General features: G+C 42.0%; 1 protein-coding gene and 1 long non-coding RNA gene across 12 annotated transcripts in view; both read right to left on the bottom strand.

The window, feature by feature from the left end:
- The window catches only part of AOPEP (aminopeptidase O (putative)), a 325,938-nt gene that overhangs the window by 197,872 nt on the left and 101,478 nt on the right, over positions 1-26,588 (bottom strand). The gene's annotated exons all lie outside the window — the stretch shown is intronic.
- Positions 1,314-18,631, bottom strand: LOC130542352 (uncharacterized). Its single transcript, XR_008956845.1, has 2 exons — positions 18,404-18,631; positions 1,314-16,089 (listed from the first exon to the last, which is right to left on the bottom strand). It is a non-coding gene; the product is annotated as an uncharacterized LOC130542352 (long non-coding RNA).

Raw genomic sequence — 26,588 nt, 5'->3', positions numbered from 1 at the left:
TTGCACTGGCCTTAATCATCTGTAAATATAGCAAAGCTGACCTGAAATGCCAAAGACCTGTTATCTTCCTCCAGATCATGTAATGGAACTGGGGGTCTGCTGCTTTCTGTTATCAAGGTGGTTATTATCAAGTATAATTTGTGGTTGGGAATGTTTGGCATTCCTGTCTAGCAGTAGCCCAGAATGTTTAGAATAGATTTTTACATAGGAGTTCAAACATCTGTCCGTTTTAGGTCAGATTTCTGTGAGAACTTATGCATTACAGTCTCTAAACATCTGCAGCTGTCCCAGATTAAATGGGAATGGTTTCTTGCATTACGATGACAACAAAGGGTCAAGTTTAAAATCAAGAGTATAAGAATACGGCTAAGAATGGTAAGCAAAACATATGCCCATCTTCCAAATGCCCGATAACGTCACTACTTGTAGGTTGGGCTGGAAGGCTGCTTAAGCGCCATCCTAGCGCAAGACCCGTTAATTAGTAGTCTGTAACACCAATTTGCCTACGGACGAATACGCAGCATCACAATGTCATCATGGCGTCCTCTCGTTTGCAATTCCGGTTATAGGAACATGGCTGGGCGGAAGGGAAGAGTGCTTTATTAAATGAAAGCTGTATATAAAACTGCAAAGAAACACAATGTCAAATTTTGGAAAGGAAGTTAAAGAAGAATTAAAACAAGCTGTGATGATCTTAACAAAGACACACAAAACCTGTTACTAGGAAGAGTTGTTTGGTCGAATTTCCTGTTTTTCCCTCAGCCCTGGTTTGTTTTCAACACGTCCTCAGTGCAGTTTACTGCTGCTGATTAACATTCCTGCGTGGCCAGCCCAGAACTGCTCTCCAGGACTTTTTCCTTAAACATACTCTAAACAAGGTGGATGTTCTCTTTCTTCTCCAGATTGTGGTCTCCACCATAACTGAGAGATGATAAGCCATGGCCTGAAACAGCTGAAAATTAATACTAGAAAGTAGAAAGTCATTCAGGTATGGGTTAATAAGAGTCACAAAATGAAAGTTTCATGAAATGTCTCTTTAACCCCAGCAATTTTACTCCAAGAGTCCAGAAATCAGCTTGGACTGCGACAAAGCACATCAAATCAAAGCCACACAAGCGTTGCTGATGACTCTTTGTTTGGTTTTATTCACTTAAAAAAAAATTTTTTTTTTCCTTTGCAAAGACATATCTGACTCTAATGGCAGCCTATTATAAAATTTAAATAAGTGAATCATACCATTGTGTCTGGAACGTAGGGAAATAAAAATTCCTCCCTTGGGAAAAAAGTATAAAACATTAACATTTTTCTAAGTATTTTATAAATTACACAGCTTTATTAAACACATACCATTAGAAGTCTCTTCTGTAACTGACAACACTTTTCTTAATGGTCTTTACATGTTTAAATAAATGGCTCCTGAAAATGTGCATTTACATTATATAAATAAAACCTTAATTAATATAAACATACTCAGATATAAACTTTTTAGAAATGTCAGCTTAAAACTATCCAGTCTAAATAAATCCTCTTAGAACTAGTCTAGCAAAGCAATTTTTAATGCATTTCTTCACCTAAAAAGCTCAGAGATTTAGAAGCACAATCCAAGAGAGAAACCAAAATAGCTTCAAAGACTGAATGTTTCATTCATGTAGTAAACAACGCTAAGCATACCCAATAGATGGACAGTTTTTGAAACCAACTAAGGCTATGTGATTTTATTTTCTTTTTAGTACTTACTATCATCTCCTATTATCTTGGTCACTTATTTGCTCTCCTATTTATTGTTGTCTCCCCAACCTGAATTGTAAACTTCTTGAACATAAAGACCAGATCTGTCTTGTTCTCTGCTCTATTGTTAACACAAAGCATAGTACCAGGCACATAATAGACGCAAAAAGTGGTTCACTGGAAAATTCACGAATGGTCTGATGAGACAAAGCTAAAAAGACTCAGTTATTCCAGTGTACCTCACTTTATCCAACTGATCCCATGTGTCTGAATCTCTAGCTGTTTTCCCCCTTCTTCCTTAATACCCCAAGTTTCCACTGAATACATGACCACCTGGAATAAAGACTACACTTCCCAGCTTCCCTTGCAGCTAGATGTCATGAGGTATGAACTAATAAAATGCAAACAAAAGCATTTTGCAGCAGCTTCTGAGAAAGCTCCCTGAGAGACAGCTGATGCAAGCCCTTTGCCCCTTCTTCCTCCTCCTCCTCTTCCCTCTCTCCTTCTTGCTGCCTAAATTGTGCATGTAATGGCTGGAGGTCAAAAGCAGCCACTGCAGAATATATGTTGATCTTGAGAATGAACACCACCTGTTAGGACAGCAGAGCAGCAAGAGAGAAAGAAGGCTAAGGCTGGGTACTTGCCTTGTGGAGTCCCACCCACCCTGGACTCTTTTCCATTGCCCTTTGGTTCCATGGAGAAAGAAAGAAAGTCTTATCTTTTTTTTTTTTTGAGAGAGAGAGAGGAGGTGGGAGGAGGGGTAGAGAGAATCCCTAGCAGGCTCCACACCTGGCACAGAGCCTGATGCAGGGCTTGATCTCACAACCCTGAAATCATGACCTGAGCTGAAATCAAGAGTTGGACACTCAACCAACTGAGCCACCCAGGTGTCCCAAGAAAGTCCAATCATAATTAAGTCATTTGACTTTGAGTTTTCTGTCTTGCGCAGCCACATTAAATCTTAGCAATACGATTTTGAAAATAATCTGAAAAGCAGGCACAGGTAGACTTAATGTGTGTCTCTAAAAAATCCATTATCTGACAAACACATTGAGAACTCTTTGGAACAAGTAGGCAAGTATTCGTGAGAACACATTTCGTCCTCAGAATTAAGTCTGATACTATGAGAGAATATAGACAAATTCAAAACTGAGTTCTTGTCCTTAAGAAGTTAGTGATTTAGCCAATGAAAAAGGACACGCACAAACTGCCCATCCTCCCTCCCCAACACACCCATCCAGAGGAAACACCACACAGCAGCAAAGAACAAAGAGTGAGACTATGCAATGAGATTGCAATTATGGAAGGAATACAGAAACCAAGGGGCCAATGAGGACTAGGGTTCTTGGGGAAGGTTCCAGGGAGGAGCTGGCCCTTGAGGTGAGCCTCACAAGAGGGGCTGAACCCGCAGAGGCAGTAGAAACTGGCTGGGTGTCCCCAGGGTGGGGATGGACAGCAGGGAAACCTCTGTTTCAGTAATGAGCACAGCATGTTCAAGGAGACTGGAAGGAGGTCAACCAGATGTGTGGCCTCTGGAAACCAAGCCCTCCCTTTCCTCAGAATGTGGTCTCCCGCCTTGAAGAAAGTCTCGTAAAGGATGGCTCACCTCACTGTTCACCCCCCCATTCAAGAGAGGAATCTCTGCTCCAGACTGTCCCTGCCTTACCCACAGCACATGCCTGATACTGCGAGGATTCCCCTGAGCCTACTCTATGCTACGCCTCAGGCCCAGGGTCCTGCTTTTCTTTAGGGATCCTGCTCCGAGCTCAGCCTGATAGTGACTTCTACAGAACCATGCTTACTGGGCAACAGGCACACCCGAAGTCTTGCTCAGCTCCCCTGATGAGGTGTTCTAAGTTCAACCGTTAGGTAGAGGTAGGGTGCTCTGCCTCCTACATTATGAAACAACAATAAAGCCACAGACTGACCAGTCATTGCTTCCAAAGAAGAGGCCAGGGAATTCGATTACTCACAAGCTAACCACAATCACAGGATGAAGCAGCAACTTTCCTAATAAGTTCCCTTTCAGCTCTTCCTCATAAACAAATCCATTGTTCAGTTTTTAAAAATTGACCAACCAACACCTGAGGAAAAGGACGACGCTGTCTAAGCTAATGAAAGACTTGGGCACAGGCAGGACGTGGTTTGGAAGAGCACGTGCCGTTATGACCACCGAGGAACCCAGATGAGGTCAGGTGAACAGAAGGATCCCTGTAGAATCAGGGTCCAGGCAGGTTTACTTTGAGTAATAAAGTACTGACTGAGGAGAGGGCCCAAAGTGTAACAAATTACCTAGGGTATTTTTACGTCTGGAGGTGGGGAGGAATGAATAATCTCTCGGGGGTCTGCTCTAAGGCAAATGAAACCAAACTTGACTCTTTTTCCAAAATGGGGCCTAAAATGGCTCCCGGGAACCCTCCCTGGCAGCCTAGTGGGGCAGGAAAGCCTGGTGGGCCAGGTGTGAAAAGACTTAAGGGCTAGCATAACTCTGCTGCTGTGGAACTTGTCGTTGACCTTGGTTTCTTTATCTGTCAGTGATGAGGAGTTGGACTGGAGATGATCTATCCCCAAAACCCACTCTGGCTCCAACAATGACTCTGCCAGTAACAGATGAGGGCACAGGAAAGAAGGAAATAAGATTTTCTGACTTCGTCTTCTGCCCATCGCCATTTCTCCCTATGCCTCAGATCACATTAATTCGTCAATTAATAAACAGCCATCCACGGCTGCACTCTCCTCTGCAGCTCAGCGAATTTCATGCTTGTCTGGTGACAGCAGCAGCTGCTGCTCTCCTCAAACCACATCCTTCCCCTTCGTCATGAGGCCTCCTCACTAGCCACAGTTTGCCTTGGCCAGAGCTCCCTCTGCGTCAGCTTCCACCAGAAACTGCCACCCATATGCAGAGTTCTAGTTCATCAGCTTCTATGAAGCAGGTCCAGCTGGCCAGAGGAGAGTTCCAGGTGGTCAAGACCAAAGACTTTCATAGCATCGCAGGCATATTAAACCTGAAAGGGACCACAAAACGCATCCAGTTTGACTGCCTCCAATTTATAGATGAGGACACTAATGCCCAAAGAGGTTTATTTCTCTAAAGTGGCCTAGCCAGAGCTAGAACCTAAATGTTTGGACTCAAAGGCCAGTCATGATTCTGAAATGACTAAAGCAGAAGCTACTATTTATGGTGTGCTCCGTGCCAGGCACTGTGCCAAATGACTTCTTAAAGATTAGCATGTACAAACTTGAATTCAGGATCTTTTCTTCAAATCTGCTCCTCCTCCTGTCCTCCTACTTTCATCAAATGGCACCCCCCATCCATCTAGCTGCTTATGCCAGGAACTTGGGAGTCATCCTTGACACCTCCCTCTTCCTCATGACTCCCTCACATAAAACTCTTGATTTCTGAGACCGTCCTGTCATTTCTCCAGAGCACATCTTGCATCTTTCCAATTTTCTCCACCAGCAGTATCTCCAATCCTGGTCCAAACCAGTTTTGCCTCTTGTCTGGACTATGGTCACACCTCGGATTTCACCATGCCATTGTTACCACTCTGTTCCTGTCAACCCATCCTCCAACCAGAAACCAGAGTAATTCTGTAAAGACATAAACCAGATCATGTCATACCCACCTCTGTTCCCATCCTGCCACTGCTTAAGCCCCCGGTCTTCCTAGTACACTTGGGATGAAGCTCAGATTTCTAGAAGGCCCTGCCTTATTTGTCCTCTGATGACATCTCCAGTCTCCTTTCACCCCAGTCTTCCCACAGCTCTGTAAGTTCTACCAAAAATCCTTACAGTTCCTCCAAAGCTCCAAGTTCCTTCCAGCCGTAGGCTGGCCCTCCTGACATGCTCTCCTTTCTGTTCCTAGCCTGGCTCACTTCTCACTGTCTTTCAAATCTCAGCTTAAACATTACTTCTCCAGATGGACCTTCCTCAAGACCCTGCTAAAAGCCACCTCTTCTGTGTAGCATTTACCAATTTGTGGTATATTTTTTCGAGTATTTGTTTAATGACCATCTCCCCAACCAGACTATAAGCCCCGTAAGGACAAGGGACTACGTCTATTTGTTCATCATCATAGCCACAGAATTTAGTGACAGGCACATGGTAAGTCTTAAATAAATATATGTTGAATTAATATATTAATATATGTATGCTCTTAACACTTACCAGATTACATCAGAAGAGAGAGAAGACATAGGAACCTTGATGGTTAGTTGATTCATTTGGAACAGAGTCTGGGATAGGTTAAAAAATGCCCTCCCAAAAGATATCTATGTCCTAATTCCTGAAGCCTGTGAATGTTACCTTATATGGCAAAAAAAGAAAGGAAGGATGGAAGGAAGGAAGGAAGGAAGGAAGGAAGGAAGGAAGGAAGGGAAGGAAGGAAGGAAAGGAAGGAAGGAAAAAAGAAGAGAAAAGAAAAAAGAAAGAAAAGGAAAGGATAGAAAAGAAAAAAGAAAGAAAGAAAGGGGGAAGATCTTTTGGGAAGTGATCAAGCTAAGAATCTTGAGACGGGGAAAGGATCTTGGATTATCCGGAGAAGTCCTAGATGCAGTCACAAGCGTCCTTAGAAAAGAGAGACAGAGGGGTACTTGGCACGCAGAACAAACGGGGATGTGAAAAGGGAGCAGAGAGGGATCTGAAGATGCTGGAGTGATGCAGCCACAAGTCAAGGAATATTGATGGCTAACAGAAGCTGGAAGAGGCAAGGAACAGATTCTCCCTGTAGCCTTGGGAGAGGGTCTAACCCTGCCAGCTCCTTGATTCCAGCCCAGTCATACTGATTTCAGACTTCTGGCCTCCAAAACCGTGAGAGAATCAATTTCCATTGTTTCAAGCCACCAAGTTTGGAGTAATTTGTTACAGCAGACACGGGAAACTAACATAAAGTCCATAACATTATTTAGCTAAAACACAGTGGTTTACATCTGGAGAAGTTTTACTCTTTCCCCGCATCCCCCGTCTGTACTCTGCCATGCACCGTTCAGCCACAGGTAAACATGGCATCTTCACGCCTGGCCCCACCTCTGCCACACATTCCCCAAGTCAAGAATCAGCCATGAGGAATGAGAAAACTGTAAGGCAAGACAAAAGAAGCGACTGACCACTAGGGGTAAAAATACTTCAAAGCTCAGGACTTACTTAAAACCAAAATAAACAATGTCTTAATCTTGCTTCCAAAATGTTTTTGGATCCACGAAGATCTTCTGTTTTCACTTCCATAATAAAGGAAATCATTTATCATAGGTAAACAACTGCTTTAGAATAGCTAAAGAATCCCATGCCATGAAATTAAAGGCATTGTACTTTCGAGTTCATCTTTCAGCCTTGGTCATAGTTCTGTCTCACATATTCAGGTCTGGATCTGGCAGACTGATAATGCACTCTCTTTAAGACAATCTACAATTTTATATGACAAGATGCCTAGAAATATAAATTTCCAATGACTTATTTTAACATCATAAGAAGTCAAATAATATTTATGAGGTGAGACACACTGTGAAGAAATACATTTTAACATACTCTCGATATTCCCACCCAGAGGACAGGGATAATAGCCCTCTTGCGGGAGCAGCCATCTTGCTATTATTCCACTCAGAGCTTCCAGATGGGAAAAGGATATTAAGTCGCTGGAGATTAATCCTGCCAAAGGAAATCGGAAATTTTCAAAGCTGTTGTCAATATGGCTCTGCAGTTTAAGATGAACATACACGAGGTGAATTCACAGCACTTAAAATCTGGTTGAAGAAATGACGATCATAAGAACTGCTGTAAGAGAGCATAAAGAAAACTCCAGATGAGAGGGAGCAAGAAAATACGGTTGAGGCAATTAGATGCAGTGATTCAAGTTTGCTGAGTCTTGACAGAGGACAAGGCAGGAGGGTGAGGACGTTTCAATGTAAGAAAATCTCCTGAGCAAAGATGCTTCTCACAGAGCCCAGAGCATATTTGGGAAGCAGTCAGATATATTAAAAAAACACTTCACTTGTCATATTTTCAAAGTAGAAAAGAACTTTGGAGATCATTTAGCTCAACTGCCCCATTTTATACAGGAGACACTGAGGCCAGCAGGGCTGAGGTCACTTTCCCAAGGACAGTCAGCCATCAAGTGGCCAGGCTGGGACTCAAACTCAGGTCTGTTAAGACCCCCCCTCCGGCGCTGTGTACTCTGCCTCTCCACACTGATTTCAGACGTGACAGGTGCGCCTGCTAGCTTAAATAATAACAAATTACCTTGTATTTCTTACAGGCAAATTAATTTTTAAGCACTGTAGACCTATTCCATGATGAGCTATTCCAAGCTGATTGTTTTTCTTTTATCAGTTCTTCTCGATACGACATTCAAACAGATGTAGCACCCCCTCATCTTCCTGCCTCTTTCTTTACCCTGGCCTCCCCTTAATGTCCTTGGTGGTAAATAGCCATTTGGCCAAATAATTTGTTTTCACTGAGACTATCTGGTTTTTACACCTCAATCATTATCAGCCACCCTGAAGACAGCAGCCCGTGTTGACACTGTACCTTTGCTGAGAGCAGGTGCTGGGTGGGTGTGCTTGTGGGTGCTCGTCTGTGAGCACGTGGCCTGAGTCAAATGCTTTAGATGTGGTGTGTGCCCAGCCACGGTTCTTAGGGGCACTGACCTCTCTGCTGCTGTGCCCCCACCCCAGCGCTGATGCCCAGAGCGTCAGCCTTCCCTGCAAGAGCTTGCTTCTTGGCCTTTGGTAGAGAGAACTCAGGATGTGAGTAAGCCTAAGGTATGAACCCCATGTACATGTCCCTTTGCCAGCTTTATACTCTAATGCTTCCTCAGTGGTGATCTGTGAACATCTGATGACAGGAGCGTGCCTCCCTTTTGTCATATATTCTTTGAGTCTCACCCCACAGTCCAAGAAGAGGATGCCTGTGAATTTGTATAATGTAGTTCTTTTTTTTTTTTTTTAAGATTTTATTTATTTATTCGGCAGAGATAGAGACAGCCAGCGAGAGAGGGAACACAAGCAGGGGGAGTGGGAGAGGAAGAAGCAGGTTCATAGCGGAGGAGCCTGATGTGGGGCTCGATCCCATAACGCCGGGATCATGCCCTGAGCCGAAGGCAGATGCTTAACCGCTGTGCTACCCAGGCGCCCCTGTATAATGTAGTTTTTATAAGGATAATTTGCAAATACTTTTTGTCTATCTCTAGGCCATTATTTATTAAACATAATGGGCATTTGACCCACATGTCAACTAACAGTTCTAGGCACATTAAAAATAAGATTCCTTACAATTTTAAAGGATAAACTAAAACATATTATAATTTTATTATTTTAAATAAGTTCGTATCAGTGAGAGGGATGATATGGTGTATAGTATTTAGCTAATGTATATCGGACATTTTATCTGTAATGACAAACTAATTTGTCATACATATAAAGACAAATAGTTTGAGCTGTCTTCTAGGTAATTTCTTACTCTTTATTTCTGCTCAACTAGAAACTTTACATGCAGAGATGGTCAGAATGGGCTGCAAGAGTTCGGTAGCTCTGTTAGAGACATTCAGATGTTCAGACTCAGCACAGTCCTAAAACTTATAGGGTGATTTCTCGCCAAGGAAACATAAATTGGGCTTGGTAAACATAAATTCAAGAGCACATTAGATATAAGGGCTGGAAGACTGGCCTGAATGTTCCATCAGGGAAGAGAGCAACCAAACAGATGCCAAATCTATTTTTTGGTTGCATTTGGCATGCCTGTAACAGCATTTGGATATGGTTTTAAAACACAACTTATGGGGCCTGTGGGTGGTTCAGTCGGTTAAGTGTCCGACTTCTGGTTTCGACTCAGGTCATGATCTCAGAGTTGTGGGATCAAGCCCCACGTCGGGCTCCACGCTTAGCACAGAGTCTGCTTGAGATTCTCTTTCTCCCTCTCCCTCTGCTCCCACCCCCGCTCATGAGCATGCTCTCTCTCTCTCTAAAATAAATAATTAAATAAATCTTTAAAAAAAATAAAGCATAATTTATAATACACCATTAGTTCTTTCTCTAAGGAATGAAGATCTATGCATTCAACATATATTTATTGAGCAACTGTGGACACTGCTGGGTAGTAGGGATACAGCAGGAAACAAGACAGGCTCTGTCCTCACACAAGCACAAAATAACAGGATTTCTTGTACTTAACAATAAATATCTTAATGTCCAGTCCCAAAATAGCATATCATTTGAGAAAGCCACCTAAACAACAGAAATGGCCTTTACAGACACTAGTCAGTGTCATGAAGATATGTATATAACTCATACCACGTTCCAAAATCTTTGCCTCCACTATGCTATGTGTTGCCCATTTTCTTCATTTGTGAGAAATTGCCACACTTTTTACTCTTTCAGCTATAATCAGGATCAAGACGCACATGACAGACCACAAACCGTTCTCTGAGAATAAAATAATGTTATTACTCACATTCTAATGTCACTTCTTTTATTCACGTAGGGATGTTCTTTCTCCTTATCTGTCACTACTGGTCCCACCTTACCTTTTGCAATCTCCTTCATGGCTCACAACATAATCATTAACCGAACCAAACCAAACCAAGGCTTCTCTGATGACATGGGTTTTCGTGAACAAAAACTCTTCAAGCAATTCCTTTTCGGAAAAGTACTGCATATGTGCCAAGAGTTGATTCCTCATCTGCACGTCACTGGTTTTGCCCCAACGTGAAGTAAAAGATCTGCTAGCACGTACATCCGATAGTAACTGCTTTTCTGTACTTGTACCATGGATATAATGCGGTTTCCAATTCATGAGAGAATTCTGCCAAATCCCCTACCCTGTTTTCTCCGAGAATTATGCTTGTCACTAACTTTGGAGACTCTTGTGAACCCTTCAGCAGCAGTGTGACTTGTGCCTGGTTATCTCCACATGGAGCATAGCACTGAATACTGTCTCATTTTGACTTGTTCTCTGATTTCACTGTAGAAGTCACCAATCTCATTTTGAAAAGCACAATTTTCGATTTGTTCTGGAGAAGCATAATAGGTTTGCCTCTGTTGTGTTTAAAAGTGACAGAAAAGCTTCAATGACTTCAATGCCACTATAACAAGTGAGGTGGGATTGAGTGGATTGCCGGTTCAATAAAATCTAATATTAGATATTCATCACCATTCTTCCCTCCTCATTGGCTACTTAGGTTAATTATACTACTCAAGGGACCATTTGTCCCATTGGCCTCAGATACATACTCTCTTCTTTTCACTGGTGTCCTGCTCACTGTCCATAGTTCTAACATTACTCTGAGTGCTACTATCTACCTGATTCATTCCATTCTACTTTTTCCCTTCACCACTGAGCCATGTTTTCCAACTGGCATATAGCTACGATACATGAAAATTTATGTGAACAATAATGGCAGATGATGTAAAAACATGTCAGCTGAGATAAACTTCATTCAGCTGACCAAGTATTATCCAAGACGAACTGACTGACAGTCTTTCCAGCACATACACTATCTTTAAGAGGATAAAGATTATTAAGAACAGGATTCCTGTGAAAATAATATTATTTCTAATAAGTAAAATGTGTATGAAGAAAAAGACTTCATTGATTTAGCCGCCAAAACTGCCAAAGCACCTGCAGACCACCTGACAGAATGGAATGGGGGTGGGGAGACCCATATGAGCCACACTGAGAAACTGCCCCCAGCCTTCCAGCTTGACTTAGGTCTGTGAAACACTCAGCCAAAAACTGTCATTTATTTCGGACCCCACTGTCCACTCAAGCTGAACCTCATGAGAAAGTTATCTTCTTATCTTTTCGCCTCATCCCTGACTCTATGTCCAACTTTCAGCCAGGCCTCTCACCATCCCCGGTCTATGCAAACTTACCTCCAACATCTCAAGTCAGGAAGGCTGGGATAACCTCTGCTCAATTTCTCATATCGAAGTAGGGTCAAGTTCTACTGCTATTCTTGTAAGGCGGTAGGTAGTTCGCAATCTTGGCAACTCATTAGAATCACCTGGAGGGCTTTGAAAAAATTAAAAAGTACGGCTGCCTAGACTCCATTCCACATCAGTTTAACCAAAATCTCTGGGATGGGGTCCGAGTACTTACGTTTTTGCAAAGGTTCCCTAATGATTCTAACACGTAGGCAGGATGAGAATCACTGCCATAGGTGGCATTGCTAGAAGGCATCTCCCACAGTAGCTCCTCCATTATTACGCATACCATTCTCACCCACCTGCTGGGATCACCAGCTCTCATCAGGACTACTGTGACAAGCTCCCTGCTGGATTCTCTGATCTGGTGCATCTATTCATGCCCATGACCTTTACACCTACTGCCGTCACAGCTCTCAAAATGGTCTCCATCAACCTTCCCTCTGACGCTGTTCTTCTCTCCGTCCAGGACAGTGGTTCTCAACCTGACTGCACTTTGGAATCATGGGGGCCTTTAAAGTACCAGGTTCTGGGTGGCAACCCACACCCAATAAATCATCACCTCTGGGGATGGCAACCAAGCGGGAATGTTGCTAAAAGGCAGCCAAGATTGAGAATCAATACTCTGGGACCTATCTTTCTATGACCACCACATCTAGCTTCATTTAGCTACCACTATCGAGCTCGGTTCTGGCTTCCTGACAGCCATTCTCAATAGGGAACTTTTTTTCACTCAAGAGCTTATAGTTCACTGGCAGAGACAGACTTGAAAAACCAAACTTTAAATCACAGCAATGTAAGTACTGTAATCGAAATATGAAAAATCTTCTATAGGACACAGAGGAGGGAGCAATTAACGACCTGTGAAGTTGGGGAAGGCTTCTCAGAGGAAATTATACTTGAACAGGGTCGTGAGGGTCATCAGACTGAAAGAGTAACGGGAAAAAGGATGTTTTCTTAGAAACATACACTTCCCTTTTAAAATACTTTTATTATTGACACACACTGACACATAATGTTTCTATTATATATTTTTGATCACTTAGGACAGTGTTTCCCAGCCTGTTTTTCCAGCCAACATAGCTAACATAGCTAATTGTCACAGCCACGGGTACATTTTCATCTTACTCATAAGGCTTTTCGTGTATTTCAACTTTTTAAAATAGACTTTCTTTTTTAGAGCAGTGTTAGGTCCGCCACAAAATTAAACAGAAGGCACAGAGATTTCCCTATATCTCTTGCCCCTACACATGCACAGCCTCCCCCACTATCAGCATCCCCCACCAGAGTGGGACAGTTGTTGTAAGTGATGACTGTGAAAATCGCATTATTCTGATGACACTGATACGTTACTATAACCCAGAGTCTACAGTTTATATTAGGGATCATTCTCGGTGTTATACTCTATGGGTCTGGACAAATGTAAAATGATATGTATCCACCACTGTAGTACCATACGGGGCAGTTTCACTACCCTAAAAAATCCTCTGTGCTTTTCCTGTTCATTCCTCCCTACCCTCAATCCCTGGTAACCACAGAGCTTTCTACCGTCTTCATAGTTCTTTTCGGGCTATCATGGAGTTGGAATCATACAATATGTAGATCGGCTTCTTTCACTTAGTAATACGCATTTAAGGTTTCTCCGTGTCTTTTTGGGGCTTGGTAGCTTATTTCTTTTTGGTGACGAATGACATTCCACTGTCTGGACAGACCACAGTTTATTTATCCATTCACCCACTGAAGGACATCTTGGTTGCTTCCAACTTTTGACAATTATGAATAAAGGCTTTATAAACATCAGTGTGCGGGTTTTTGTGTGGACATAAGTTTTCAACTTTGGATAAATACCAAAGGAGCATGATTGCTGGATCATATGGTAAGAGTGTATTTAGTTTTGGAAGAAAACTGCCAAACTGCCTTCCAAAATGGCTGCACCCTTTTGCATTCTCACCAGCATCTGGTGTTAGCATCCTGGATTCTGGCCATCCTAATAGGGATACACAGTGGTACCTCATCTTTGTTTTAATGTGCATTTTCCTGGTGACATATGATGTGGAGCATCTTTTCAACTTCCCAACCCTCTTAACATCATTTACAGAAAATATCTGTAAATTCTCCAGATTAAACATCAAGCCTGCCTGTGGCTAAAGGTAACAGGCCTAGGACTCTAGCTGTCCCGGGTCCCTCCCAGCCACCTGAAGGCAGAGGGCATCTGTATCTCAGCATACCTGTGATACATCTGTAGAACACCGGCATGCCACGGCACCCCTGTGGGGGTGCTTCAAATGAGGATACCATTAGGTATCAGGAGCAGAAAGCCCAACACAAGCTAGCTTAAATAATGAGGAGCCGTATTCTTTCATATAACAAGACATGCAGGAGCTAAGTGCCTCCAGGCATAGAATGTCAGGTCCTATTCTGCTTCTCTGCCACTGTTTCTGCAGTGCCTTATCCTGAGTATTGGCTTCCTTTTTAGGTTGGTGTCAAGATGGCTGCCACACTGCTAGGCATCATATCCAAATGTGATCAGGGAAGATCAAGAGAAAAAGAGAGGTGTTCTTCCTTATGTGCCTATTTCTCTCAGTGAAGAAACCCATTTCTCTTTCTCAAAAGTCTGCAAAAAGTTACCCCTCATATTTCCTTGGCCAGAATCTTGTCAAATGCCCTTGCCTAACCAGATTCTTGGCAAGGGGAAATGGGACACCATGACTGGCTCCAGTGAACCAGGATTTACTAAGGGAAATGTGGACAGGATTCACCTTCTCTGAGAAACACAGGGAAGGGTAAACAACCAAACAAAATCAAGGCTCTTCCAGCAAGCAAGAGAGTGGGACTGTATTTTAGGCAGGCAATCAATGGGGTCTGCTTCAGTTTACTTCATATTAGAAACAGGCTGTAGAGCATAGGGTTAAGGGAGCCAGGCAGTGGGCTCAAATCCCATGGTACCATCGACTAACTGGGTGTGCAGGCTTCAATTTTCTTCCCTCTGAAAAACGAATGACCAGAGTTCCTAACTAAGGAGGGCTCCTGGGAGGAATAAACGCATAGTGCTTAGAATAGACTCTGGCACACAGTAAGGTTTAATCAACGTTAGTGATCATCTTTGTCTCCATGGCATCTGTCATAGGTTATAAACAGCTAATGGGCAGGGACCAGACCTGTGGGGGAGAAGGGTTCTCTCTGATTAGCACTGAGCACAGTGCCATGCTCAATTAGGCGTTCAATAAGTTCATTTGTGGGGTTTTTGCATATTAATAACTTAATTAAAAGGTCCATTTCTTCTTATTGCTAGCAAAACGATGGTACTGACTAAAAGGTAACATTTTACCATTAGAAATACTTCAAAAAATCTATTGCTCCCTGGAAAATATACTCAAAGAAATACAATAACAATTATTATTACTTGAAATGAATATTTACTGAGCCTTTACGATGTGCTGGAGATTGCTATCAATGCCTTACATGCGTTGTCTCCTTTAATCCTAAAACCAGTCTATGGAGTCAGGCTTACCAGTGAAACACTCTTAAAGCTCATTTCAAATAAAATACAGATTTGTCTTCAATGTGTGAATGTCTCCACAATACAATGTCCAATGAAAACTTGACCTACCTCATTTCTAGTTCTAACACACGTTTCCTCCTCTGCCTATCTTCCCTACTCCTACCCCTGCTGAAATCAGGATGCATCTCACATCGGATGTTCGTTTTTACTATAATAACGTGCGCGCGCGTGTGTGCGTGTGTGCCCCCAGTCATGAACTTGGAAATGCATTGCAGAAGGGAGGAAGCACAGCAGTTACAACCATCACGGAGTCAGGCTCCATGTTTTACTCATTAACCCTCATTAACCAAATGTATGCTGATGAGATGCTCTCTTCCACAGAGGCCCTTCAATTGGGAACTAAACAACTAATTGCAGTATTACGTTTCCCCTGGAGCCAGTAGCCAAAGAATTCCCACTTTAATTGCAGAAATTACAAGAAGCAGCGAGGGCCTGAACATTAAAGACAAAAGATATGTCCCCAATCCTGCAGGTGGTTTACAGTCAAGATTTAGCACTTTGCTTCAGTCCGGGGACCAAATGAAGAACTAGAAATTCAAGGAAACCATTTAAATCCTGGATCTACCATTGATTTGCGGGGTGCAATGAGCAGTTACTAAAATGCCCTGTGTTCTCATTCTTCATCTGCTGAAAGATATCAACTGTCCCTACAGAATGTCTAAGGATATTAAGAGTAACTAATGAGATTGTTTCGGTTTCAACATAACTCAAATTTTCTCCCACTCATATCTGTTTCCTCTTTTACCACACAGAAGGGCCCCATCTCCCACCCCATTAATGATTCAACCTATTAAGGAAATCAGCTACTCGCCTGGCACCTAATAACACAGTTCTGCTTCATTACTTCTTGAATGAATTTCATTTTCTTCAATCTTCTATAAGAATCTATTCAATTTGAAAAAAGTAGGTGTTAACAAGAAACCACCAACATAAAGAACCAAAGAGAGATGTCACCTGTTCTAAGCTCCCTGGTTGCTCCCTGTTCTAAGAGCAATCAACACGAAACTCCCACCCCCAAATCTACCACCCTACCTGCATGCACCTCCATGTGTGCCTCCCCTGCTCTGACGGGGGTGAACCTTTGCTGCTCCCATCAAAGACCCACTCTGCACTTACTCTAGACACCCATCCCTCTCGCCACGACAACACATGCGCTACCATCACCTGTCCTTTCTCATCACCTCTGCCTCTTTACTCAGATCATTCTCATCAGCATACACATGTGCTCTGATACAGTCTGTCCTCAAAACATGCTCACTTGACTTCATAGCTTGTCCAGCAACTTCCCTATTCCCCTCCTCTCCTTTACAAGAGAACTCCTTCAAAGAGTTTCCTGTACTTGATGTCTCAACTTCCTAACCCCACTCCAAGTAAGCTTCCTTCTCAATCATTCCACCACCACTGCTCTTTCCAAGGTCACCAGTGACCTCCACTGGACCAAATCCCACAGTCCATTATCAATCCTCATATAACCTACTTCTCAGTGGCTCACACTCTTGCCCACCATGTCTCAGTGCTTACACCTGTTATCCTCTTTCCATCTCCTTCCACAATGTGCTCTTTCAATCCCATGACTTTAAATACCATCTGTATCCTAAAGACTCTCCAAATTTATATCTCCAGCCATGGGTTTCCCTTTGAATTGCAACTACAGTTCCACTTAGATGTTTCAAAATCAACTAATTAAAAACCTACCTTGATTTTTCTCCTATAATCTTATCTTTCTCTACTGTTTCCATCTCAATAAAATGGCACCAACATTTTGTTCAGGCCTCAAATCTTGAAGTGGTTTCTGGCTCCTCTTTCTTTCACATCTTACTCTTGTCCACTCCAAAATCTTGTCAGCTCTATTTTCAAAATATCCCAAATGTGAACACTTCTTACCTCATTCACTACTACTACTCCACTACTACCAATCCAAGCTACCACTTTTTCTCACATGGATTTCTCCATTTGCTTTCTAATTTGAATGCCTGCTTCTGCTCTTACCTGTCCCTAACCCCCAAACCAAAATTATCAGGCATCCTTCCAGAATGACCACTTCAAGATATAAATCAAATCATGTTACTAACTACACAAAACCTTCAGGTGGCTCCCCATACCATTCAAAATAAAAAATCTAGAAGGCCTTACACAACTGGGTCCTCAGCAGCTTCTCCGTGTACACTTCCTACCACAATTCCTCTTGCTCATTCAACATAAGCAGCCTGGCCTTCTTGCAGTTCTTTCAACTTGTTAAATATATTCCTACTTGAGCAGTTCTGCCTCATCTGGCCCCTCCCCTGATTCATTCAGGTCTGTGCTCAAATATCACATTATTATAAAGTCCCACCTGAACTGGCCATATAAAATGGCCATCATACTCAGTGGTGAAAAGCTAACATCATACTCAATGGTGAAAAGCTAAAAGCTCTTCTTTGAAGACCAGAAACAAGACAAAAATAAGGACACCCACTCAGAGCACCACACTCAACATAGTATTGAAGTCTTAGCTAGAGCAATTAGGGAAGAAAAAGAAATAAAAGTATCCGAATAGTAAAGCAAGAAGTCAAACCATCACTATCTGCACAATGGCAAGCTTCCATACTCTCAGTTCCCTGACCCTGCTTGATTCTACATATAGCACTTTTGTTATCTCGCCATGTATGTACTCATTTATTATTTATCTCCCCAACAGAACTTAAGCTCTATAATGGAATGGACTTCGTCTGTTTTGAATATCTAGACTAGTACTTGGTTCACAGTAAGAGTTCAAGAAATATTTGTTAATTGACAAACTGAATGAATGATTAAATTCTTGGGCTTCTTCACTTGTTCCTGAAATGGACACTTTTTTTTTTTTTAAGTTCATTTATTTATTTCAGAGAGAGAGCAGGGGGTAGGGGCAGAGGGGGAGGGACAAAGAGAGTCTCAAGCAGATGCCCTGCTGAATGCGTAGCCCAACGTGGGGCTCAAAGCAGGGCTTGATCTCACGACCCTCAGATCCTGATGTCAGCTGAAACCAAGAGTCAGATACTTAACCAACTCCATCACCCAGATGCCCCTAAAAAGGACATTTTTTTTATTTCCACGTGGTATTCATGGACTGGTTCAGGTAACTTAAGGCCTGGCCTAACAGGCTTCACGTGAACTCTACTCCCGTAGGCAGCCCCCACCTGGCCTGTTCCAACCGCCTGGGCAGCCCTCAGAGCAAGCTCACCTGCTCTCTGAGACCATGAGTTCTTCCAGGACACATCTTCTGGATTAACCTGCATCCCCATGTTAAGGGCTTCTGGCACAGAGTGGCTATTGATGGTGTGCTTATGGATTTAAAGAATATGCCAGGTATGACTGAGCAACTCCGTGGAGGAAAAATAAAGAGCCCAGCTATAATTAGATAAAGCAATAACTACACCTAGATTTATCAAACATTCTTTTCCATAGCATACATCTTACCAACACTGAGATAGCAATAATTGAAAAAAATAACACCGAGACGTATATAAAAAAAGATGGGGAGGTATATTAGAGGGAAACAAAAAGCCAAGGGCAAAATCTACAGTTTGGCTTGTGTAAATATAGTCTTTTCTGTTCTGAAGAGTAATAGAGTATTCAAAAGCCAGAGTCATTACAGTAATACTAGACAAGACAAAACGAGAGTCCTGGTTAACTTGAATGAATTTTACCTGTAATTTCCATTAAAAAAACATGGTTTCAAAGGCCCACTGGCATTCTATGTCTGGTACTCAACTTACCCAGGAGGCTGAAGGAGCAAGAATGGTAATAATAACAAACTAGCCACTCGTGGTCGAACCTCTTCTAGATGCCACACACTGTGTCAGGCGCTGGGGACATAAGTAGGAATGAGACACAGCAGACTGTGAGCTCCTTGAGAACTGGGGCTAAGAGAAAGAAACATGCACACAGACCATCACAAGAGAGAATGGAAAGTACCAGATAGAAACATATGGAATGTACCACGGGAAAAGAGGAGGCTGGGATGAACTCACACTGGGGGATCAAAGATGGACCACCGAGGGTGACACTGCTGAAGTGGGTTTTCAGAGATGAGTACAAGCTGGCCAGGCAGCAGAGGAGCGGTAACGGGGGTGGGGGGGTGGGGAACAGGGAGGACAAGGTTGGCAAAAGGAACAAGATGTGAAAAGGTGCAGAGGCACCAGAACACCTCAAATGGTAGAAGAATCTGGACTGAGAAGAAATCCGTGTTGCTGTGGGGTTCCGTGTTGAGACCCGGGCAGAGGCAGGCAGGAAAGGGCCATGCATGCTGTGCTAAGGGGATAAGCAGCCAATTCTCTCCACTTTTCAGGCAGGCTGGATGATCAGTTTGCATTTTAGGAGGATGGTTCTGACAGTAATGCAGAAAACAAATTTGAGGGGAGCAGGGCCAGAGGTAGGGGCACCCAGGAGGCGGCTTCTTCAAAAGCCCACTGAGATGACAGGGACTCTAATCAGGAAGCACCCTCGGAAGAGAGAAGAGAGGGCTCAGAGACACTCTGGAGGAAAAACAAGCAGTGTCTGGTGACGGATGGAGTGAAGGGGAAGTCAGCAAGGGTGCAGACTCCCGTGGAGCTTTGCTGGCGGAGCCACTAACCCAGAGAGAAGAGGGGAGGTGGGGAGGGAAGGGGGTGACAACTAGTAAAGAGCCGGCTGCATCCATGCAGTCTGCCTTGGCCGGAATGTGGCAGTGGAGCTTCCATTACACTCAGGTGGTTCTCCGGAGCTTCCAGAGCCAGCCTGAGGAGAAAGCAGGCACGAGAGCCCTGCTTCCGGCCTCTCTGGAGAGACCTGGTATCACAGGGTCAAGGGCATTGGCCCTATACTTGTTGCACCACACAAAGGCCACAGTAAATAAAGCAGAGGTGACACAGCTGACCTCACCTGCCACAGAAAGAGAAAAACCACAGGACTTGGCTCCCCACAGCCTTAGAACAATACAGTAAGTTTACTGGCACATGAATAAGTTTTGGGGAGGCAAGCATGGAAATTTCTGAAGACTTTAACATTTTCTTACTACTTCTGTTTATTTTTTCTTAGTATTATTTCCATATAAGATAAGTATTCCAATTATAATATGAAAATGTTTTTGAACTTTAATCAGTTTTGGTGAATAAAAATGAATTAATGACTTTTCAGTCTTTTAAACTAACACTGCAAAAAATTCCAGCAAGCTCTTATTAGTGTCATTATAATGCAGACTACAAGCAAAAATTAAGAATACCATAAAGTCCTTTGAGGAAAACTCTTGGTCCATGCAGGGACCCCTAATATCAATTAAAAGTATATAGGTCCAGGGGAGTTCTGTCTGTAAGACAGAATAAACCCACTTCACCCTCTCTCTCTCCCAGTGAAGGCAAACTTGAAATATTGGCAGATACATGGAAGAAGTATTTGAAAACTCTGAAAAATAAATAGTGGCAAAAAACTTGTAAATAAAGACTAGAACTCAAAACACTATGGAATCAGTGAAACCCCCATTTTCCCTGCAATATTCCCTAGACTGGACTCAAAACAACGATAGGCACTAAGGCAAGGAAAGAGAACTCCAGAAGAAATCCTCTAATTCAAAGGGGGAATGGGATGCAGAGGGAGAATACCTGAAGCTCTGAGAAAGGGGGGAGGGGAGGAGAGGGAGGGAGGGAGAGAAGGAGGGAGGGAGAGAAATCCCCCACTTCCTCTTCTTTTCTTTTCTGTTTGCTCACACTTCAGCCCCAGGCAATCCTGAGTGGCTGTGGTGACAGGCAGTGGAGGCAGTGGAACGGAAAGCACCTAAAACTGAGGGAGGGAAACTTCCTTTACATTTGAAGCTGTGGTCCCAAGAGGCTGGGGGGGGGGGGGGCGGTGGAATGCAATGCATGCTTTTTTTTTTCTCTGTCAGTACTCCTGCTGCTTGGCCCTGGACAAGGGCATAGATACGGGCAGTGTATGGCAGAAGGCGGCAACTAAAGCCCCAGCTTTCTGGCCAGAGGACCAAAAAAAGGAGGCCCAGGGAACCAGATGATCGCAGGGAGACTGCAGAGAGGAAGGGGCTCAGGACCCAATAACACTGTTTATCAACTCCTGAGCTCACTCCTAAGCCATGCATGTGGGGGTCTGATCATAAAGATCATAAGGAAGAGTTTGAGAACTGCACTAAGGGAAAGACCACTACCAGGCTTCCATAAGGTGGTACACAGGAGGGACAAATCCAAAAAGCAGTACAAAGACTCCGAAAACAAAGCAGACCCTGAAACCATAGTCTACAGAATTTCTAACCTAAACCCAACTGCACTGATTACCCGCTTTAAAAAAAAAAAAAAAATCAACGATTCATAGATTTAAACAAGATACAAATCTCATAAAATTTAAAATGTCCTGAATATAATCCAAAATTAGTTGGCACAGGAAGAATCAAGAAAATGTCAGTTACATGGAAAAAGACTGCCAATGGATGACAATGCAGAGATGACACAGATGTTGAAATTATCCGAGAAAGACTTTAAAGTAGTTATAAAAATGCTCAAGGAAGTAAGGGTGAACACTCTTGAAATAAATAAAATAGTAGAAAGTTTCAGCAAAGAAGCAGAAGATACAAAGCAGAACCAAATGAAAATTTTAAAACTGAAAAATATAAGAACCAAGAAAAGAAACAAAAAACGAAAAACCACTCTCATCTGATGGGCTCAATAGCGGATTAAAAGTGACAAAGACTCAATAAACTTGAAGATACAGTGATAGAATCTAGGCTGAACAATAGAGAGAGAAAAAAATGTTTTAAAAAATGCTTAAAGCTTCAGGTTCCCATGTAACAACACTAAAAAAGTTAACATTGTGTCATTTAAAGTCCCAGAGAAATGCAAATTGGTGCAGTCACTCTGGAAAACAGTATGGAGCGTCCTCAAGAAGTTAAAAATAGAGCTGTTCTATGACCCAGCGATTGCACTACTAGGTATTTACCCAAGGATACAAAAGTACAGATTCGAAGGGGTACACACCCTGATGTTTATAGCACCATTATCGACAACAGCCAAACTATGGAAAGAGCCCAAATGTCCACTGACTAATGAATGGATAAAGAAGATGTGGTATACACACACACACACACACACACACACACACACCCCACACACAGGAATATTACTCGGCCATCAAGAAGAATGAAATCTTGCCATTTGCAACAATGTGGATGGAGCTACAGAGTATTATGCTAAGCAAAATAAGTCAGTAAAAGACAAATATCAGGGGCACCTGGGTGGCTCAGTCGTTAAGCGGCTGCTTTTGGCTCAGGTCATGATCCCGGGGTCCTGGGATTGAGCCCTGCATTGGGCTCCCTGCTCAGTGGGAAGCCTGCTTCTCCCTCTCCCACTCCCCCTGCTTGTGTTCCCTCTCTCACTGCCTCTCTCTCTGTCAAATAAATAAATAAAATCTTTAAAAAAAAAAAAAAAGAAAAAGACAAATATCATATGATTTCACTCATATGTGGAATTTAAGAAAGAACAGATGAACATGTGGGAAGGGGAAAAAAAGAAAGAGAGGGTGACGAGGCAAACCATAAGAGAATTAACAATAGAGAACAAACTGAGGGTTGACGGAGGGATGTGGGTGGGGGGTGGGCTAAATGAATGATAGGTAATAAGGAAGGCACTTGTTATGATGAGCGCTGGGTGTTACATGTAAGTGATAAATCACCAAATTAAAAAAATAAAGTTATATATTTTATCTATTAAAAAAATAAAAAATAAAAGGTGCAGAGAAAAAAATAAAAATAAAACATTTATCAGATAATTACAACAACAACAAAAAGGAAATTCCCCAGGCCCAGATGGTTTCACTGGTGGTTTCTACCAGATGTATAAAAAATAAATAACATCAATTCTATACAATCTCTTACAGAAAACAGAAGAGAAAACAAACAAAAAACACTATCTAACTCAGTTTGATAAGGCCAGAATAACCCTGATATCAAAACCAGTCAAAGATAATACAAGAAAAGAAAACCGTAACTAATATACCTCATAAACAGATGTAAAAATCCTCAAAAAATATTAGTAAATTGAATCCAGAAATATGGAAAAAGAATCATACACCACAATCAAGTGTGGTTTATCCTGGAAATGCAAAGGTGGTTCAATATTTGAAAATCAATGTAATCGACTATATTGACAATCTAAAGAACAAAGCCCACATAATCATATCGGCTAATACAGAAAAAGCATCTGACAAAGTTTAACATCCATTCATGTTAAAATTTCTCAGCAAACCAGGAATAGAAGAGAGTATACTCAACCTGGGGAAGACATTTACAAAAACCTACAGATAACATTACACTTAATGGTGAAAGACCAAATGTGTTTTCCTTAAGATCGGGAACACGGCAAGGACGTTTATTTATACCAGTCCTATTCAACAACATATTAGAAGTCCTAAATGTGCACATAAGGCAAGAAAAGGAAAAGTCAAACAAATTACAAAAGAAGAAATAAAACGGTCCTTTTTTTCTGACTCCTAGAACTAATAAATGAGAGATAAGATCACCAATAGGTCAACCCACAAAAATAAATCATACGTATATATACCAGCTATGAAACCTGAAAACCAAAATTTAAAAAGAATACCAGTTACAGTAACTCTAAGAAAAATGAAATACTTAGATTTTGATGTAATAAAACAAGTACAGGATCTGTATGCTATCAACTACAACACACTGATGAAAGAAATCAAAGACCTAAAAAAATGGACAGATAAGCCATGTTCATGAATTATTGGAACACTCAAAGTAAGGACTCACAGTAAAGATGTCAACTCTCCAAATTAATCTCTAGACTGAATGCAAATCTGATCTAAATCCCAGTATATTTTTTTGTAGATATAGATAAGTTAATTCTAAAACTTATATGGAAAGCTGAAAGAATTAGACTAGCCAAAACAAATTTTTTAACATTTTATTTATTTATGTGACAGAGAGACAGCCAGCGAGAGAGGGAACACAGCAGGGGAGTGGGAGAGGAAGAAGCAGGCTCCCAGCGGAGGAGCCCGATGTGGGACTCGATCCCGGAACACCGGGATCACGCCCTGAGCCGAAGGCAGACGCTCAACCGCTGTGCCACCCAGGCGCCCCTAGACTAGCCAAAACAATTTTTAAAAAGAAGAAAGTAACCATACTACCCAATTTTAAGATTACAAAACTTCAGTAATCAAAACAGTATGCTATTGGAGAAGGGAAAATCACACAGATCACACAGAAGACATGAGAAAGTCCAAAAATTGACCCACAAAAATATGATTACTGATTTTTTGACAAAGGTGCAAAGGCAATTCAATGGAGAAAGGGTAGTATTTCAACAAATGATGTTAAAACTGGGCATCACTGGGCATACAGAGACAAAAAAATGAACCTTGATCTAAATCTTACATCTTACCAAAATTTTTTTCTCAAATTGATCATAGACCTAAATATAAAGCATAAAACTATTAACTTTAAAAAAAATAATAGAAAATCTCCATGGACCTGGAGTTAGGCAAGGAATTCCTAGACATAACACAAAAACATAATCTATAAAGAAAAGATTGACAGGGGCGCCTGGGTAGCGCAGTCGTTAAGCATATGCCTTCGGCTCAGGGTGTGATCCCGGCGTTCTGGGATCGAGCCCCACATCAGGCTCCTCTGCTGGAAGCCTGCTTCTCCCTCTCCCACTCCCCCTGCTTGTGTTCCCTCTCTCGCTGGCTGTCGCTCTCTGTCAAATTAATAAATAAAATCTTTAAAAAAAAGAAAAGATTGACAAATTGGACTCCATTAAAATTAAAATCACTAGGTCTTTGAGAGAGACTATAAGAGTATCTTGAATAATATCAGGGAAGGAAAAGACAAGCTACAGGCTGGAGAATATATTAGCACATCACATGTCTGACAAAGGACTAACATCTAAAATAAATAATGAACTCCCAAAACTCAATATTAGGAAAACAACCCACTTTATAATAGGCAAAATATGTGAACACATACTACACCAAAGAAGATAAGCATATGAAAAAAAAAGTTTAACATCATTAACTGTAGGGAAATGCAATGAGAATCCACAGTAAGATACCACTACATACCTAATAGGATGACTAATAATTTTTCAACTGACAATACCAAGTGTTGAACAGGATGTGGAGGAAGGAGAACTCTTGTTCATTGCTGATGGGAACGTAGTATCGTAAAACCACTTTGCAAGAATAGTTAAGTCTCTTATAATGCTAAACATATTCTTAATATATGACCCAGCAATCCTTTTAGATATTTACCCTAGAGAAATGAAAACTTATGTTCACACCAAAACCTATATATGAATGTTTGTAGGAGTTCTATACACGTCTAAAGTTATGTGGCGATTACATTTTCCTTGGAAAAGGTACATGTGCACACTTGCAAATATGGGAGTATGCACACACACATGTGCACACACACACACACACAAACGAGCAGGGAAAAAAGTCATCCAATGTATGCAATCTTAGAAGGCTCTTTCTCCTGTGGATAAACACGCCCAGCTACACATCTCTACTTTGCACCCCATATCTCTGACCTCAAGATCCCCTCATCTGTGATAGACTGATTTGGGGGTGAAAAGAGAACAAAGACAAAAACAAAGAATGACAGAAGAATCCAGAAAATCCCACTAAAACATCAAACAATCAAAGTAGCCTTTGAACTCATTGCTTGGAAGAGACACTGGGACTAGCCATAAACACAGAATTGCCTTGGCCCTCTACTCCCTCCACTCAGCTGCTCTTTGGATTTTTACACAGATACAGCTTCAACTGAAGCAGAAAGAAAAAAAGTTCAAGCACTCCTCTATAAACTCTGTGTTGAAGTCTTTGCTCTTGTCTGGTTAATAGAGCAAAATTTAAAAATAAACAAGAGTCTCAATGCATTTCTTGGGAGGCTTTATACGTCTAATTTAAGTCATTGGGGAATGCAGGAAAGCAAGTCAGAGACCAAGAGAGCAGTCAGACTTCCTTGTTTTAAAGGAGAAAAAAGAGAGGCTTATTTGATGGCTGAATATTTTCTGTGCCCTCTTCCATCAATCAGTAAATTCTCTCCTATGTCCTCGCTGTTTCTAGTGATGTAGAGACTAAAGGAAAATACTGGCCCAAGTTAGGAAGGCACACACCAGGGATGACAGACAACCATCTGAGCCAAAGCAAAACCCTGATTACATCAGGCCTGTTGGGGGGGGAATCACTCTTGTACGTCCCATGGTGGCCTTCCGCTACCTGGACTACTGTCCATCCACTCTATTCTGCTTATTCACTTACATATAATAAAACACACTAATTTAAAGGGTCTATCTTGATGAGTTTTAACAAATCTGTACACCCACGTAACCACCACAATGGTCAGGATTTGAATATTTTCCTTCTTG

Source organism: Ursus arctos, unplaced genomic scaffold, assembly GCF_023065955.2.
Source record: "Ursus arctos isolate Adak ecotype North America unplaced genomic scaffold, UrsArc2.0 scaffold_33, whole genome shotgun sequence".
Lineage (NCBI taxonomy): Eukaryota > Metazoa > Chordata > Mammalia > Carnivora > Ursidae > Ursus > Ursus arctos.
Note: the sequence above shows the minus strand (reverse complement) of the source record. Positions and strands in the feature narration are given on the sequence as shown.